Source organism: Lactuca sativa, chromosome 5 (assembly GCF_002870075.4).
Source record: "Lactuca sativa cultivar Salinas chromosome 5, Lsat_Salinas_v11, whole genome shotgun sequence".
Taxonomy (NCBI): domain Eukaryota; kingdom Viridiplantae; phylum Streptophyta; class Magnoliopsida; order Asterales; family Asteraceae; genus Lactuca; species Lactuca sativa.
In genome coordinates this window covers 105,757,241-105,773,942 of record NC_056627.2, presented here as the reverse complement: position 1 = coordinate 105,773,942, position 16,702 = coordinate 105,757,241, and positions in this window count along the sequence as shown.

The following is a 16,702-nucleotide window of genomic DNA, read 5'->3' as shown; positions in this document are numbered from 1 at the left end:
GTGTGTATTGAAGTACCATTGTTTATTGATTTTTGATTCGTTATTGATTCGAGACCGAATCAATTCGTTTGATAACGATTTTGGTGTTGAAGGTGTATTCATTATTACGTTTGGCCGGTAGACGTAGTACTCGTATTTTAATCGTAAGGGGGTTTGTTGTTTTAAGAGTTAGAGTTTATTTTTTTAAGTCCTTTCTTGGATAAAATTTACACTTTTAACCCTTTGTGTATAAAAGAATTTCCATTTTAGTCCTTAAACTATTTTTCTTGACACTTTAGTATCAAAACTTATTGGAAAGACATTTTTAGCACAAATTTACTTGATAAACAACTTAAGTCCTTCAAAAATGAAATTTTCTCGGTTGAAACCTCCATTTTCGCAACTTTTACAATTTTGGCCCAAAATGAAATTTTTTTGCATCTTTGGTCCCTTTTTAATTTGAAAAGCATTTTTGACCCTTGAAATGGACTTCGTACACTAGTAATCCCCTGTTTTACAGAAATGTGTAGTTTCAGCCCCTCCAAATCAAAAATCTCGCAATTTGGGGCTTTATTGGTCCGAAAAGCCCATTTTGGCCCATTATGTTTAAAATTCACATTTTTAACCCCTCAAAAGTGTTGATATTCCGAAAATACACATTAGAAACTGTTTAGACTCATCTCAACCTTCAGAATTCATATATTGTCGTTTTGGGCCCTTTAGTTTTGTATTTTTAGCATTTTGAGCCCAAAAATGGGTTTTAAGTCCAAAAATGTTCATATTAACCAACTTGGTTACTTATTTCATTCATCATATTGTAGATCTCGGTTTTTAAGTTCTTTTTGACTAGTAGAAACACCACAATCACATAAGATCATACATATAAGCATAGACATCACACAAAGCATACATATACTCATAGATCTACACATTTGCTTGTATTCTCCCACACAAAACTTATAAAAACCGAAAAAGAGGGGGTATGAAGCTCACCTTTGGGTGTGGTTTCGGTTTTTGGAAGAAAATGAGAAGAATTTCGGCTTTAGCAACCTTCCTTGGAAGATTTCGAACTTGGATGCTTCTTAGGTGCTAGATCATGAGTTTGAATGAATTAAGAGGTGATTTTTGGATGAAATGATGTAGTTAGCCTAAGGATCTAAGAGATTTCTTACCTTAGATGATGATTTTTGGTGCAAAATCCCTTTGATTCCTTATTAGATCTCGAAATATGGATGAGTTATGAGAGTGTTTCCTTGAGAGAGAAGTGAGTGAAATGTGTGTGTGTGTGCTTGAACTCGGTCGAGAGTAAGAGAGAGAGAGGGATAAAAAGAGTGGCTAGACTTGGAAGTATGTGAGTGCATGGATGTTTGAGTCTTCATGCATGGATGTCCCATGAACAATTGTGAGGTATCACTCACAAAGTCAACTCCCTTTTCTTTTGGGCTTGGGCCGAGAATGGGGAGGGTGAGACGAGGTTTTTGGGCTTTTTGCTCTTAAGCCCATGGTATAGTTAGGTTGGATGATTTTTGGCCCTAAAAAATATAAATATGATTTTTATGACCCTTTAGGTTTGATTAGGTTAATTATGGTGCAAAATGGTTCATATAATTAATATATCTCATTCTAGGCCCAATATGGCCCAAAATATGGAATTAAATGGAAGTGGGTCCAATTAGAGCCCATTTAAGAGTTCTAAGCCCAAGATAGCCAAATTGGAAGCTTATTGGTCCATTGGGCCCAATAAGGAAGTCCTAGTCCAAAATGGACTTAAACAAGAACTTCTAGGGTTTCCAATTGCTTAATAACTATTTGAATTGCTTGTATGGGGTGTTTGATTGAAATTTTGCTGACATAAAGTATGCATCATACATGCTCTTATGTTTTTGATTCATAAATTGGTTTAAGTGTTGGTTACAAGGCACAAAAATTTCTAATGGTGACATCATCCCCCCGTTTAGAGGGAATTTCGTCCCGAAATTCTTTTGAAAGCTTGATTTGAGAATGCTAGAATAGGTGAGGGTACGTTTGCTTCATTTGGTCTTCGCGTTCCCACATGAATTCTGGCCCACGCTTCACGTTCCACCGTACTTTCATGATCGGGATGCGGCTTTTCTTAGTACGCTTCACCTCCCTGTCCATGATTTCAACCGGTTCTTCAACGAACAGGAGATTCTCGTTGATTTCAGTCTCGTCAAGGGGAATGACGAGTGTTTCATCTGATAGGCACTTCTTTAGATTGGAGACATGAAACACGGGGTGTACACTATTTAGCTCCGCGGGTAGCTGTAGTTTGTACGCCACTGGACCTATTCGGGCAACGATCTCAAAAGGTCCAATGTATCGTGGGTTCAGTTATCCCCGTTTTCCAAAACGAATGACTCCTTTCCAAGGTGAGACTTTTAACAGCACTCGATCCCCGACCTGAAACTCTAAGGGCTTTCGTCGTTTATCGGCGTAGCTCTTTTGTCGGTCGCGCGATGCTTGTAATCGAGCTTTGATTTGAACTATCTTTTCCATGGTTTCACGAATGATCTCCGGTCCCATTAGCGCCTTGTCCGATGCTAGTGTCTTTGCTAGCTTGGTGTCACCCACCTCAGCCCAACACAACGGTGATCTACACTGACGTCCATATAGTGCTTCGAAAGGAGCGACTTTGATGCTCGAATGGTAACTGTTGTTATAAGAGAATTCAACTAAGGGTAAGTGGATGTCCCAAGACTTCCCAAAGTCTATCACACATGCGCGATGCATGTCTTCGAGCGTCTGAATGGTTCGTTCGCTTTGACTGTCCGTTTGTGGGTGATAAGCGGTGCTCATGTCGAGATAGGTTCCGAGTGCTTTCTGAAGCGATTGCCAAAAATATGAAGTGAATCTACTGTCTCTATCTGAGATGATAGACACTGGTATTCCATGAAGTCTCACGATTTCTCGAATGTATAAACGCGTCAGTCTCTCCATCTTGTAGGATTCTTTTATTGGCAGGAAATGGGCGGATTTCGTCAGTCGGTCAACTATTACCCATATAGTGTCTAATCCGTCCGGCGTCTTGGGTAGCATGGTCACAAAATCCATAGAAATCCCTTCCCACTTCCACTCAGGAATCACCGGTTGCTGTAATAATCCCGAGGGCTTCTGGTACTCCACCTTTACCTTGGCACAAGCAAGGCACTTACCAACATAGGTGGGAATTTTTGCCTTCATGTTAGGCCACCAATAGTGTTGTTTAATATCCAAATACATCTTGTCCGAGCCGGGATGGATGGAGTATCGCGTCTTGTGGGCTTCCTTCATGACTACCTCCCTAAATCCTCCGAGTTTAGGGACCCAAATATGGTTCATGAAATGGTATACTCCGTCCTCTCTCACCTCTAGGTTCTTTTCCATTCCGCGTAATGCTTCGCTTGCTTTGTTTTCCGTCTTCATGGCATCTGACTGGGCTACCCCGATCTGAGTGGTTAGGTGAGATTGGATGGTTATTGAGAGAGTTTTCGCAAGACGATTAGAGTACTCTTTCCGGCTCAATGCATCAGCTACTACATTGGCCTTGCCTGGGTGATACTTGATTTCACACTCGTAATCATTTAACAACTCCACCCATATTCGTTGCCTCATATTCAACTCTTTTTGATTCAAGATGTGCTGGAGACTCTTGTGGTCTGTGAAGATGGTGCACTTTGTACCATAAAGGTAATGCCTCCAAATCTTCAGAGCAAAGACCACGGCTCCCAATTCTAGGTCATGGGTCGTATAATTCACTTCGTGTGTTTTCAGTTGGCGAGATGCGTATGCTATCACTCTTCCACGCTGCATGAGAACGCAACCTAAACCCTGATTTGACGCGTCATAGTAAACCACGAAATCTTCCGTTCCCTCTGGTAGAGATAGTACCGGGGCGCTGCAGAGCATCTGCTTCAGGGTTCGGAATGTAACTTCTTGTTTGTCCGTCCATTTGAATGGTACGCCCTTTTGTGTAAGTGAGGTAAGTGGCTTGGCGATCTTAGAGAAGTTTTGAATGAACCTCCTAGAGTAGCCCGCTAGGCCTAAGAATTGACGAATTTCTGTGGGTGTTGTTGGAATGACCCATCCTTCAACGGCTTTGACCTTAGAGGGATCCACATGAATTCCATCTTGGCTAACAACATGACCTAGGAAGTTCACCCTATGGAGCCAGAACTCACACTTGGAGAGTTTTACGTATAGCTTTTCTGATCGCAGAGTTTCTAGGATTTGTCGGAGATGTTGGCCATGCTCTTCCTCGCTTCGGGAATAAACGAGAATGTCGTAAATGAAGACGATGAAAAAGTTGTCGAGGAATGGTCGACAGATTCGGTTTATCAGATCCATAAATGCGGTAGGGGCATTTGTTAGACCGAAGGGCATTATGACAAATTCATAATGTCCGTAACGAGTTCGGAAAGCGGTTTTAGGAATATCCTCTTCCCAGACTTTGAGTTGATGGTATCTGGACCGTAGATCTATCTTAGAGAAGTAACTAGCTCCTTGGAGCTGGTCAAATAGATCGTCGATTCGTAGGAGTGGATAGCGATTTTTGACAGTGAGTTTATTTAACTCCCTGTAATCGATGCACATTCTAAAAGATCTGTCCTTCTTTTTGACAAAGAGGACTGGAGCTCCCCATGGCGAGTAGCTGGGTCGGATGAATCCTTTGCCCATGAGTTCGCTGAGTTGGCTGGATAATTCCTGCATTTCAGCAGGAGCTAGCTGGTAAGGCGATTTAGCGAGAGGGGTTGCTCCTGGAACGAGGTCAATTCGGAACTCAACCTGTCTCTCTGGGGGTACTCCAAGAAGATCTTCAGGAAATACGTCTGGGAATTCATGTGCTACGGGAATGTCTTGAATGTTAACCTCTTCCTTGGTTTTATCCACTATGTGAGCCAGAAACGTCAAATCGTTCTTTCGTAGATGCTTCTGTGCCTGGATGCACGAGATGAGGCGAAGGTTCGTGCTAGGTTTGTCTCCGTAAATAACTAGGGTTTCGTGATTGGGAAGGTGAAGGCGAACGGCCTTCTCGTGACACATAATTTCGGCATGGTGGGGGCTTAACCAGTCCATGCCAATAATCACATCGAAACTCCTAATGGAAACAGGCATTAAGTCTATTCGAAAGACGTGTTGATTTAAGGTTAGGGTACATCCGGTGTAGATTTCCCCAGTGGATTCGGTTTTCCCATTGGCCATTTCCACCGTCAAGGTTTCATTGAGTTTCTGGGGTTGTTGTTTTAATAAATGTTTAAACTTATTCCTCACAAAACTTCGCTCGGCTCCGGTGTCAAATAGGATGCATGCATAAGTGTGGTTTAGGGGAAACGTACCGGTAACAACAGCGGGATCCTAAATTGCCTCCCCCTGACCCATGGTCAGCACCCTTCCTGTTCCTCCATTTCCGGGATTGTTGTTGTTATGGAAATCTCGGCGGAAATGCCCAGTCCTCCCACACCCATAGCATGTGTGGCTAGGCCCTCCATTGTTGCCTCCGGTGTTGATGTTGTTGTTGTTGTTGTTGTTGTTTCCCTATTGTTGATTCTGAGGAGTGTAAGTCCTGCAATACCTTGTCGTGTGCCCCTTCTGATTGCAACTGGTGCACTGCAGCTCCTTGCACTCTCCATTGTGATGGAAACTGCACTTGTTGCACTTGGGAAGATTACCGGAATAAGGTCTAGGAGCATTCGAAGCAGCTGAGGCTGGAGCATGTGGTGTGGCCGGAACTTGTGCGGTGGCAACATTAACTGCCACTGTCTGCTGCTTCTTACAAGTCTCGGGGCCTTAACGCCCCTTCCTATTGTTGTTCTTCCCCTTCTTGCCATCACCTTCCTTCTTGCCTTCAGCCTCCGCTGGCTTCTCACCCTTCTTGTTGTTGTGGTCATACAGCTTCTTTGCCAATCTCTTAGCATTGTCGAAAGTTTAGGGATTTGCAGCTATCACGTTTCCTTGGATCGGAGAGGTTAGTCCCCAGATGAATCGCTCAATCTTCTTTCCTTTCGAGGTGATCATGCCCGGACATAACAGAGATAGTTCACTAAATCCGGATATGTAGGCATCGATATCAGCATTCCGTACAGTGAGGTTCAACAACTCTTGCTCCATTTTCTGAATCTCACCACGAGGGCAGTATTCGGCCATCAGCATTTCCTTCATTTTTGTCCATGGCATGGAATTGGCTACGGGGAGTGTCATGGCTTCCACGTGCCCGTTCCACCAAGTGAGCGCTTGGTCGACAAAAGTGCATGCAGCAAACTTTACTTTCATCTCTTCAGGGCAATTGCATATCTTGAACACCGATTCCATCTTCTCGATCCATCGTTTCAGGGTGATCACTCCTCCGGTGCCGTTAAAGGTTCGTGGTTTGGCGTTTGTGAAGTCCTTATAGGTACAAGTTTTGGTGGGTCCCCTTGGTGAATTTGTGCCATAGCTGCGGTGACCGCAGTAGATACGGCTGCCTGGAATGCAGTGGAGTCAACTTCGGGTGGGGTTGGTACAGGGTTTCCGCGAGTAGGTTAGCGAGGCATCTTTCTGTCATGAAACGGAAAGATGTTGAGTGTTTGAGGGTTCTGTGAGGTTGTGATCCTACTGACTAGGTGCATGGTACGAACTTAAGTACTTCTACAAATTAGCATACAATCATGGATTCGCAACACATAGCAATTTGTAATGTCATAATCAAACACGTAAAGGTTCACTAATATTATTCACATTTGATACATGAAAATTTTGCTCGAAAGAGCATACATAACTGATATTAGTTCGGCAGCATAGCGGCTCTATGAGTAGTGTAGTCACTTAAACATAGAGTCGGGGTACATAGCATAGATCCGAATGGCCTAGTCAGATAAGCCTATCCCTAATCGCGATGAGCTGTGCCCGGGGGTGGTGCTGAGGAAGTGGATGCTCCCTGAAGACGAGCCACCTGTCGTTCTGCATCCTGGAGTCGAGACTCCCACCTCACCTGCCTCATATGGAACTCTCGAAGGACGTCTCGTGTCTCCTGCTCTGCACGCTCGACCCTAGTCCACAGTTGGCGTACCTAGTCGGCGGTGCTCTGAGCAAGGTCGCCAGTGTTCCGTAACCGTCTCACCATGACCGAAAGGGCTCGATCCGCCGGTCATCCGTCCCTCAGGTCAAAGAACTCGCGTGACATGCTGAACGGGGGTCGTTGTCCCTGCTGTCTGCTCCAATTCCAAAGATCAATACCCCAGGCGGGTGTAGGACCAGTGGGGCCCACCCGGTAAGCAGGCACCTTAATCGGGTAAGGGGGTTGATGACTTTGGACTCCGCATCCGAATCACCCCCTTCGATGTCGTCAGGTTCCTCCTCAAAGTTTCCTTCATCTTCTTCTGGTTCGGCAGGCTCGCCCTCGGCTCCTTCCTCCGGTTCCCCGTCAGATTCCTCCTCGGGGTCTTCCTCTGGCTCTTCTTCAGGCTCTTCGTCGATCCATCCGTTATTTCTCTGGTTAGGGAAGTAAGGATCTTCAGGGTGATGGAAACCAGCCATGCTGTCTACGAGAGTGTGTAAATATGCTACCATTATTCCTAGGATGCTACAACTATTGTACAGACTAAACAACGTTCTCTTTTTGGTGATAAAGGGGTATGTTCTTAGGTTCCCTAGCTATCATGATCTCCTCAGGACGTGTGGTAGTGATACCTTGGTAGGAATGTAGTTGATCAGGCTACATCCGTTCCTTGATACAACTAAGAACAGTCCTGGATTAACCTAGATACTAGCATTATCTTGTTTGATTCGGTGTTAGGTTCTCGTCCATAATAAAAACAAGGGTGTTTTATTGTTAAGTTTTACTTGTTTTGTTCAGAGTTGTGTTAGTCCCTCTTTTGGTTTATAGTTGCATATCAATGTGTGGCTAGATATGCTAGTTCACTATAAACAGAGCTCTGATACCAACCTGTCACACCCCCAAACCAGACGGCGGAAACGTTCGAGGGCTATTGTGACTCAATTGAATACCATCACAATGAATATACATGAAACATAACATCATTCATCACCATGCATTGAAATATTACAACCGGTATTGTTTACATTTAGTACATTGTTTCAAAACATTACATTTCCAAAACGTAAATTGTTCGATACTAATTAAACAAACAACATGACATCACTGGGTACATTTTTCCTTTGATTTACCTGTTACCTGAGAATACAAGTATTTTGGAAAAACGTCAACATATGAAATGTTGGTGAGTTCATAAGTAAGGTTTGAAAAGAAATGATTTGTATAATTTTGAAAAACACAGAAAATCCGATATTTTCTAAAAAGAAATGTTGTATATAAGAAAAAGTGTGAAGATCCGTAAGTATGCTTGTTGATTATTGTAAATGTGAATAATTGTTAAACTTTGTATATATCATATAGTTAAGAGCGTTGAATTTCCCAGGAAAACCCGATGTTTTCCCAATACATTAAATTACGTGGCTGAGTTAGTATTATTCCGATACGACGTTGTTTTCGATAATTCCAGGTGACGTTGGATTAATTACGGGTTGTGAGTCGTTATAATCACGCATTAATGAAAATGACTAGTTTACAACTATACAAACGATCCCTTAGGCGTCGTCCGTACTACTCACTAAATCCAACCACCTTGACTTCTCATAGCCCCACAACCGAGGAGAAAAGAGGGTACGAAACCCCCGTTATTTCCATAAGTCGTTCAAGGCTATCGTGAATGCGAAAGGCCCTTGGCCCGACTCGCATTTGACTTCTTGACTTTGCTAGCAGTACCAAAGGACCCTTTGGGCCAACAACACAATAAAGCTATTGAAAGTCCTTTTACACGGAACTAGGTCATATAAGGTCCAATAACATGTAAGCGCGTTCCCTTCGGGCCTAAAGATCATGTCATTGGGCTAGCTAGGCCCAACAAGCACGATTTGAAACTTTTGAGCCCAAAGATGGTGTACTGACTTCTTGTGAATTTTTCGCGTGTGTATTGAAGTACCATTGTTTATTGATTTTTGATTCGTTATTGATTCGAGACCGAATCAATTCGTTTGATAACGATTTTGGTGTTGAAGGTGTATTCATTATTACGTTTGGCCGGTAGACGTAATACTCGTATTTTAATCGTAAGGGGGTTTGTTGTTTTAAGAGTTAGAGTTTATTTTTTTTAAGTCCTTTCTTGGATAAAATTTACACTTTTAACCCTTTGTGTATAAAAGAATTTCCATTTTAGTCCTTAAACTATTTTTCTTGACACTTTAGTATCAAAACTTATTGGAAAGACATTTTTAGCACAAATTTAATTGATAAATAGCTTAAGTCCTTCAAAAATGAAATTTTCTCGGTTGAAACCTCCATTTTCGCAACTTTTACAATTTTGGCCAAAAATGGAAATTTTTTGCATCTTTGCTCCCTTTTTAATTTGAAAAGGATTTTTGACCCTTGAAATGGACTTCGTACACTAGTAATCCCCTGTTTTACAGAAATGTGTAGTTTCAGCCCCTCCAAATCAAAAATCTCGCAATTTGGGCTTTATTGGGCCGAAAAGCCCATTTTGGCCCTTTATGTTTAAAATTCACATTTTTAACCCCTCAAAAGTGTTGATATTCCGAAAATACACATTAGAAACTGTTTAGACTCATCTCAACCTTCAGAATTCATATATTGTCGTTTTGGGCCCTTTAGTTTTGTATTTTTAGCATTTTGAGCCCAAAAATGGGTTTTAAGTCCAAAAATGTTCATATTAACCAACTGGGTTATTTTTCTAGACTTGATTAGTGTGAAATGGTATAAGTTATACTTATTTCATTCATCATATTGTAGATCTCGATTTTTAAGTTCTTTTTGACTAGTACAAACACCACAATCACATAAGATCATATATATAAGCATAGACATCACACAAAGCATACATATACTCATAGATCTACACATTTGCTTGTATTCTCCTCCACAAAACTTATAAAAACCGAAAAAGAGGGGGTATGAAGCTCACCTTTGGGTGTGGTTTCGGTTTTTGGATGAAAATGAGAAGAATTTCGGCTTTAGCAACCTTCCTTGGAAGATTTCGAACTTGGATGCTTCTTAGGTGCTAGATCATGAGTTTGAATGAATTAAGAGGTGATCTTTGGATGAAATGAAGTAGTTAGCTTAAGGAGCTAAGAGATTTCTTACCTTAGATGATGATTTTTGGTGCAAAATCCCTTTAATTCCTTCTTAGATCTCAAAATATGGATGAGTTATGAGAGTGTTTCCTTGAGAGAGAAGTGAGTGAAATGTTTGTGTGTGTGTGTGTGCTTGAAGTCGGCCGAGAGTAAGAGCGAGAGGGAGAAAAAGAGTGGCTAGACTTGGAAGTATGTGAGTGCATGGATGTTTGAGTCTTCATGCATGGATGTCCCATGAACAATTGTGAGGTGTCACTCACAAAGTCAACTTCGTTTTCTTTTGGGCTTGGGTCGAGAATGGGGAGGGTGAGAGGAGGTTTTTGGGCGTTTTGCCCTTAAGCCCATGTTATAGTTAAATTGGATGATTTTTGGCCCTAAAAAATATAAATATGATTTTTATGACCCTTTAGGTTAGATTAGGTTAATTATGGTCCAAAATGGTTCATATAATTAATCTATCTCATTCTAGGCCCAATATGACCCAAAATATGGAATTAAATGGAAGTGGGTCCAATTAGAGCCCATTTAAGAGTTCGAAGCCCAAGATAGCCAAATTGGAAGCTTATTGGTCCATTGGGTCCAATAAGGAAGTCCTAGTCCAAAATGGACTTAAACAAGAACTTCTAGGGTTTCCAATTGCTTAATGACTATTTGAATTGCTTGCATGGGGTGTTTGATTGAAATTTTGCTGACATAGAGTATGCATCATACATGCTCTTATGTTTTTGATTCATAAATTGGTTTAAGTGTTGGTTACAAGGCACAAAAATTCCTAATTGTGACATTACACAACCAGTAAAAACGACGCTAGACATCTGCAATGGTGGATAAAGGTGTCACGCTATTGGAACGTTGGTGAACCTAGTATGAACAAATCAAAGCCACCCCTTGACGAAGCTAGGTTCTCCTACACCAAAGCGCAAACTTCTCCTAGCACACAAGCGGTGTTGGCTCATAGTCGAGCAGCGGGCCTTACAGCTGACTCGTGACCTCCATTATCCGCTAAAACGAACTTCATAATGATAACAGTTAACAGCGTCGGCTAATCAACCAAATCCAACAACAGCATGGAGAAAGCCAAACCTCCACGGGACACTGAGAAACACCAACAAAAGCAGAAGCTCCTCACAATCTAGAGGCAGCTAAACGAGCAAGCACGCCATCAAATGAGCGATGTAGACAAGCTATCAAGAAGCATTTGAAACATCAACTTCTTGTCAGCAGACCCGCATCCTCACAAATGGAACCCTAGGAATCCCCTCCTTATTACAGCATGGATACGCCAAAAGCATATCCATCGCGTCTATATAGACAATGGTAGCAGCATTGACATCGTGTATGAACATTGCTTCAGGCAATTACCAGCCTCCTGGAAAGAAGACCTAAAACCACCAACCAGGGGTCCACTTGTAGGCTTCACAAGGCACATCCTATGGCCAGTAGGTGCCAAAAACCTCCCTCTCACACTAGTTAGCCATGATGGGAGAGAAATCGTAACACGAGCAATCGAGTTCTACGTAATACGCTAACCGACAAAACAAAACAATACCATCGACTATCCACAGAACAGTCAAGTTGAGCACACGCATGGGCTCAGCCACAATTTTCGCTAGCACCCTACGTCATCAAATTTGACACCAAATCCTCACAGCCGCAAAGTTGGTTCGAACCACCAAAAAATACAACGAGGAACACCCAACGGAAAGCCACACCACACACATAGATCACCCATAGCAAGAAATACAAATCGGTGCCGATCTATCAAAAGAAACTTAAGTGAAATTAATTGCGTTCCTAAGAATATTCTCCAATGTCTTTTCCTGCCACTCGTTAGATATGAACGGGGTGGACCGCGAGATAATTGGGCATAGCCTGAATATTGCGCCAGGAAGTGTCCCAATAGAACAGAAAAAGAGGGGGGAAGGCAAGCGACAGAAGCAAGGCAATCAAGGAAGAAGTAGCAAAGCTAGTAGGAGCTGGAACTCTAAGGGAGATGATTTGCCCAACATTGATAGCAAACCCCGGTGATGGTAAAGAAACATGAAGGATCATGGCGGATGTGGATCGACTAATCCAACCTAAATAATGCGTGCCCAAAAGACCATTGTCCCTTAACAGAGATAAACCAAAAGGTCGAATCCTTGGAAGGATTCTGACTCAAATGCTTCCTCGATGCCTATAAGGGATACCACCAAGTCCAGATGTGTAGGGAAGAAGAAGAAAATGGTTTTGCACACCGACTGCGACACATTATGTTACCAAAACATGTCGTCCGGCCTTAAGAATGTTGGAGCGACATGCCAATGTATGATGGATAAAGTCTTCACAGAACATATCGGTAGGAACATCGAGGTGTACGTCAAAGATATGGTCATCAGGAACTGCGACGAAGCAGCTTTGCTCCATAATATCGAAGAGACCTTCTGCACCTTTGTACACGCGCAAATGAAACTCAACACAGGAAAGTGCACCTTCGAAGTAGAAGATGGCGAATTCATGGGCTACCAGATAACCAAAGAGGGGATCTCCCCGAACCAAGCCAAGGTTCCGGAATTCCTTGACTCTAGGACTCCTCATAGCATAAAGGGGGTCCAAGAGATAAACGAAATACTAACAGTGTTCGGCAGGTTCATCGCCAGGTCAGCTGAAAAAATCCTTCCGCTTTTCCACACCTTAAAAGGGTGTATCGATAAAAACTAGTTCAAATGGATGGCGGAGGCCGACCAAACTCTACAAAGTTTGAAGGAAGCCCTTCAACGACTACTGGTCATGGTAAGCCCACTGCCACGAGAAACCCTGCAACTGTACCTTGCAACATCCGATGAAGTGATATTGTCGGTGCTAACGGTTGAAAGAAATAAAAAACGGCTTCTGATCCATTTCGTAAGCAGAGCACTGCAAAGCCCCGAGGTCAACTACCCAATTGGTCCGCATGTTGACTTATACAGCCAGACTTCTCAGACGTTACTTTAAAGCCCACAAAATTGAGGTCCTTACTAGTTTCCGGGTAAAACAAATCTTGCGAAGACCAGAAAAGTCAGGAAGATTGGCGAAATAGGCCATTGAACTAGGGGAGCATGACATAGAATACTGACCTCGGGTTAGCATCAATGCCCAGGCCCTGGCGGACTTTCTTGTAGAAATCCCGGACACGCTCATAAGGGCACCAATAGTTGTACCCATAGACTTAATAGAACCGAAGGCAAGTAAAGATATATGGGAACTACACACCGATGGTGCGGAAAGTGTTAGGATGAAATCCTTAATGATCGATAAGATTCAAAAATAGAAAGCAAAGAAAAACACGACAATGAATCAAAATGTGCTTAATGATTCAAGCTTCACAGCCTCAGAAGAGCTCGATAAAGAACTGCTACTGTAGAGGTCTGATTAGGGTTTACAAATGATTTCCAAAGATAAAAGCGTTAACCTCCTACGGTGCATGCATGCACTATAAATACATAAACCCTAATAAATAAGACGGCTGGACAGGCCCAAAACCGTGTACATAATAACACCCAACAATCTCCCCCTTTGCGTCAATTGAGGCGAGAGATGCTTCACTGCTGAGTCTTCTTAACTGTCTTCAAGTGTTTGGGTATCACAGCGAGTAAAGTACCGTGAAAGGTGATATACCACCGAATCATATCATTGCAGTTCTTCTTCATAGCAACATCATTTACGCTACACTTGCTAATGATTCCCAAAATGTGTTCTAAGCAGTATATGGAGAACAAGTGTTCGTCGGGCAAAGCAAAGTGGCATTTTTGGAAAGCTCCAGGAGCACCAGTCCCACACTGAAGCATCACTGTCTAGTGGTCTGTATCACTCTTGCTAATACACATTTTATTGAAGTTTCTTGCTCATGCAATTGGATTGACAGTGGGCTTTCGTTTCAAAGCAGAGGCGATTTCGGTATCTAGCTTTTCCACTTCATAAATGTACAAAACCAATATTCGATATAGGTGAGCCAGAATGGGTTCGTATTTTTGCTCTTCAGTCAACAGGAGGTTGAACAATAGAATCCAGTCATGATGATTAAGATTGGGCATATCAGCAAGTGTGATTTCGTGCACAACATTTTCTAAGCTTCTTGTTGCCTTGAACTTCGCATTCACAAGGTTTCCTGTAGTGATTGGCCCTGTGACCTTGACTGTTGTTAACTTCTAAGCACTCCAGGTCAGATATTGAGGTTTGGCAAAAGAAAGATAAAATTCATTTAAGGCTTTATCCACTTTCGCTTCAGGAGAGGGAACTGTTGCAATTGAATCGAAGCAGTGGAAGACGAAGGCTTTTCGTGTTATTGGCATGTCGAACTGCGAATCCTTCGTGTTTTCCAAGTCAGAAGAAATTACTGGCTCCAACCAATGAACACTTGGGAATTCAACTGCCTCATGCAACATTCACTCCAACGTCCATAATGGAAATAGCATTTTTCTGCTCTCCAAAGTGTCGTGAGACTCTTTCTCTTTTCTTTCTCTTTCTTCTGCTTCTTTCGCAATTCGAGCATTTTCGTTCAGTTCTTCATCGCGTCATTTTCGCTTCAGCTGATCTTCTTCGTTTTCTTCTTCTTCATCAACATCAACCATCGGTTCTTTCCCTTTTGAACATGAAGCTACATTAACCTTTGGTTTATTTTTCTTTGGTGTTTCCCTTACCTTTGTAGTTTGGACTTTCTCAGCTTCTCCCCTTAGAAACACCTTCTATTCTGTTAAGAACAGCGAAAGCAGGACAAAGCTTATTGGCCAAGTGTCTGCGAATACTAATGGTTAGAATGGAGTCATGTGCTTCAAGGAGATTGGAGATTAGCAAATTGACATCTCCTACGCATCTTTTTAGAATTGCACGTTCAGACTTGAGCTCCTCGATTTCTTTGTTTACTTATTTGAGCTTGACAGTTTGAGTTTTGAGTCGAGTTGTTCGAAGAACAAGTTCGTCCATTATCTTACTTTCAATCACAGGTCTTCTTGGAACTTATTTAGCCAGGAAGAAATGGAAGTTTGAAAATCTGTGTTGGCAATGGTGATATCTGTATGAAGTTGTTCCAGATACTCCCGGTCAGTGCGAAGCGAAGTGCTCAGTTTCGTAATCACATCATTTGCTTTGGAAGCATTCGATTTAGCTACAGTGTGGAGCTTTTTCATAAAAGTCTTGGTTTCTGAGATTAGTTTATCGACTTTTTTGGTCGCCTATTGGCATGAAAGAGTGGAGTCCTCAACTGTGTTGTTTTCTTTGGCCAGATTAGTTGCATGTTCTTGCAAAAGAGTGTCGAGCATACCCTTAATAGCTGCTTTAGAATATGCTTGGCTTGAGGAGGCTGTAGAGGATGCAAGAAGAGAATCCAGCTTGGCGTTTAGATCTTTGAGATGCCTCTGAGAGACAGGGGCATCATCATCACTATCTCTTTGGATCGAGAATGGACTATAATGAAAAGTGTCAAAATCTAGTCCATCAGCACCGAGAAGGTCTTCGGAATCATGTTGAGGTTGAGGAGAAATGGGAGATGTGGTAGTAATTGCAAAACTTGAAGTCTTTGCCCCCGGATCAGATGCATTGACTCGGACAGGAGGTTCGCCTATGGTGGTAGTGGTTGTTTCAGTAAAAAAACAGGTTGGGGTATAGGAACAGAAGAAGGTGGTTGAGTAGAAACAGGAGGTGCGCAAGGAGCAATTGTGGTAGGAATATAGGTGGAAGTAGGTGTTGGTGGAATAGAGAAATTTACCTCCTGCTCATTTTGTTGGAATAGTGTCTAAGGCTGCAACTATATTTGGCAAGTATTTGACCTGATTGTGCATGGTCCTTTTGGGTTGCCTTCACCATAGCAACTTGACAGGATGATTTATAATGAGAGAAGAAATATTATTAATATATTATGAGAATAATAATATTGTTATTTGATTAGCATAACTCATAAATTAATTAGGAATTAATTTGGTGACTTAAAGAGATTAATTAAATAAAAGGGCATAAACTGTCAATTATATGATAGTTGTACTTTGGGCTATAATCCCTTATGGATAAGGGGTGGACAGTTTTGGGGCTTTGGATAGACCTAGAATTCGTCCAAGGCTTATCATTAGGGAGATTGGATTGCTTAGGGCCTAAGTTATCCAATTAGGGTTTAAGGGTGAAACCCTAGGAGCCTCACTAGTATAAATAGACCCATGGGGTCAAGGAAATCAGCACTCTTGCTTTTGAAGAAACCGTGGCCGACTTCCTCCCCTCTCCTCTCTCTATCTAATCATCCTCTTGCTAATTTGGTGTTTGTAAGCCATTAGAGGAGTGACAATTGTGACTCTAAGCTCCAAGGACAAGAAGATTCAAGCAAGATACTTAAGGTAATCCTTTAGATCTGTTTTTTCTTATGTTATTATACTAGATCTATTGATCAAAGTCTTGGATACATTGCTTGTTCAATTAGAGAAACCTAGATCCAAGCATTAGGGTTTGTATGTGCTCATAGGAATGTTCTTATGGCTCAAACCCATCAGTGGTATCAGAGCCTTGATTGGTTTCTATTGAACTGATGCATTGGTTGCTTGATTGTTGATTGCAAAATTCGAATTTTTTCCTTCTGCCTGAT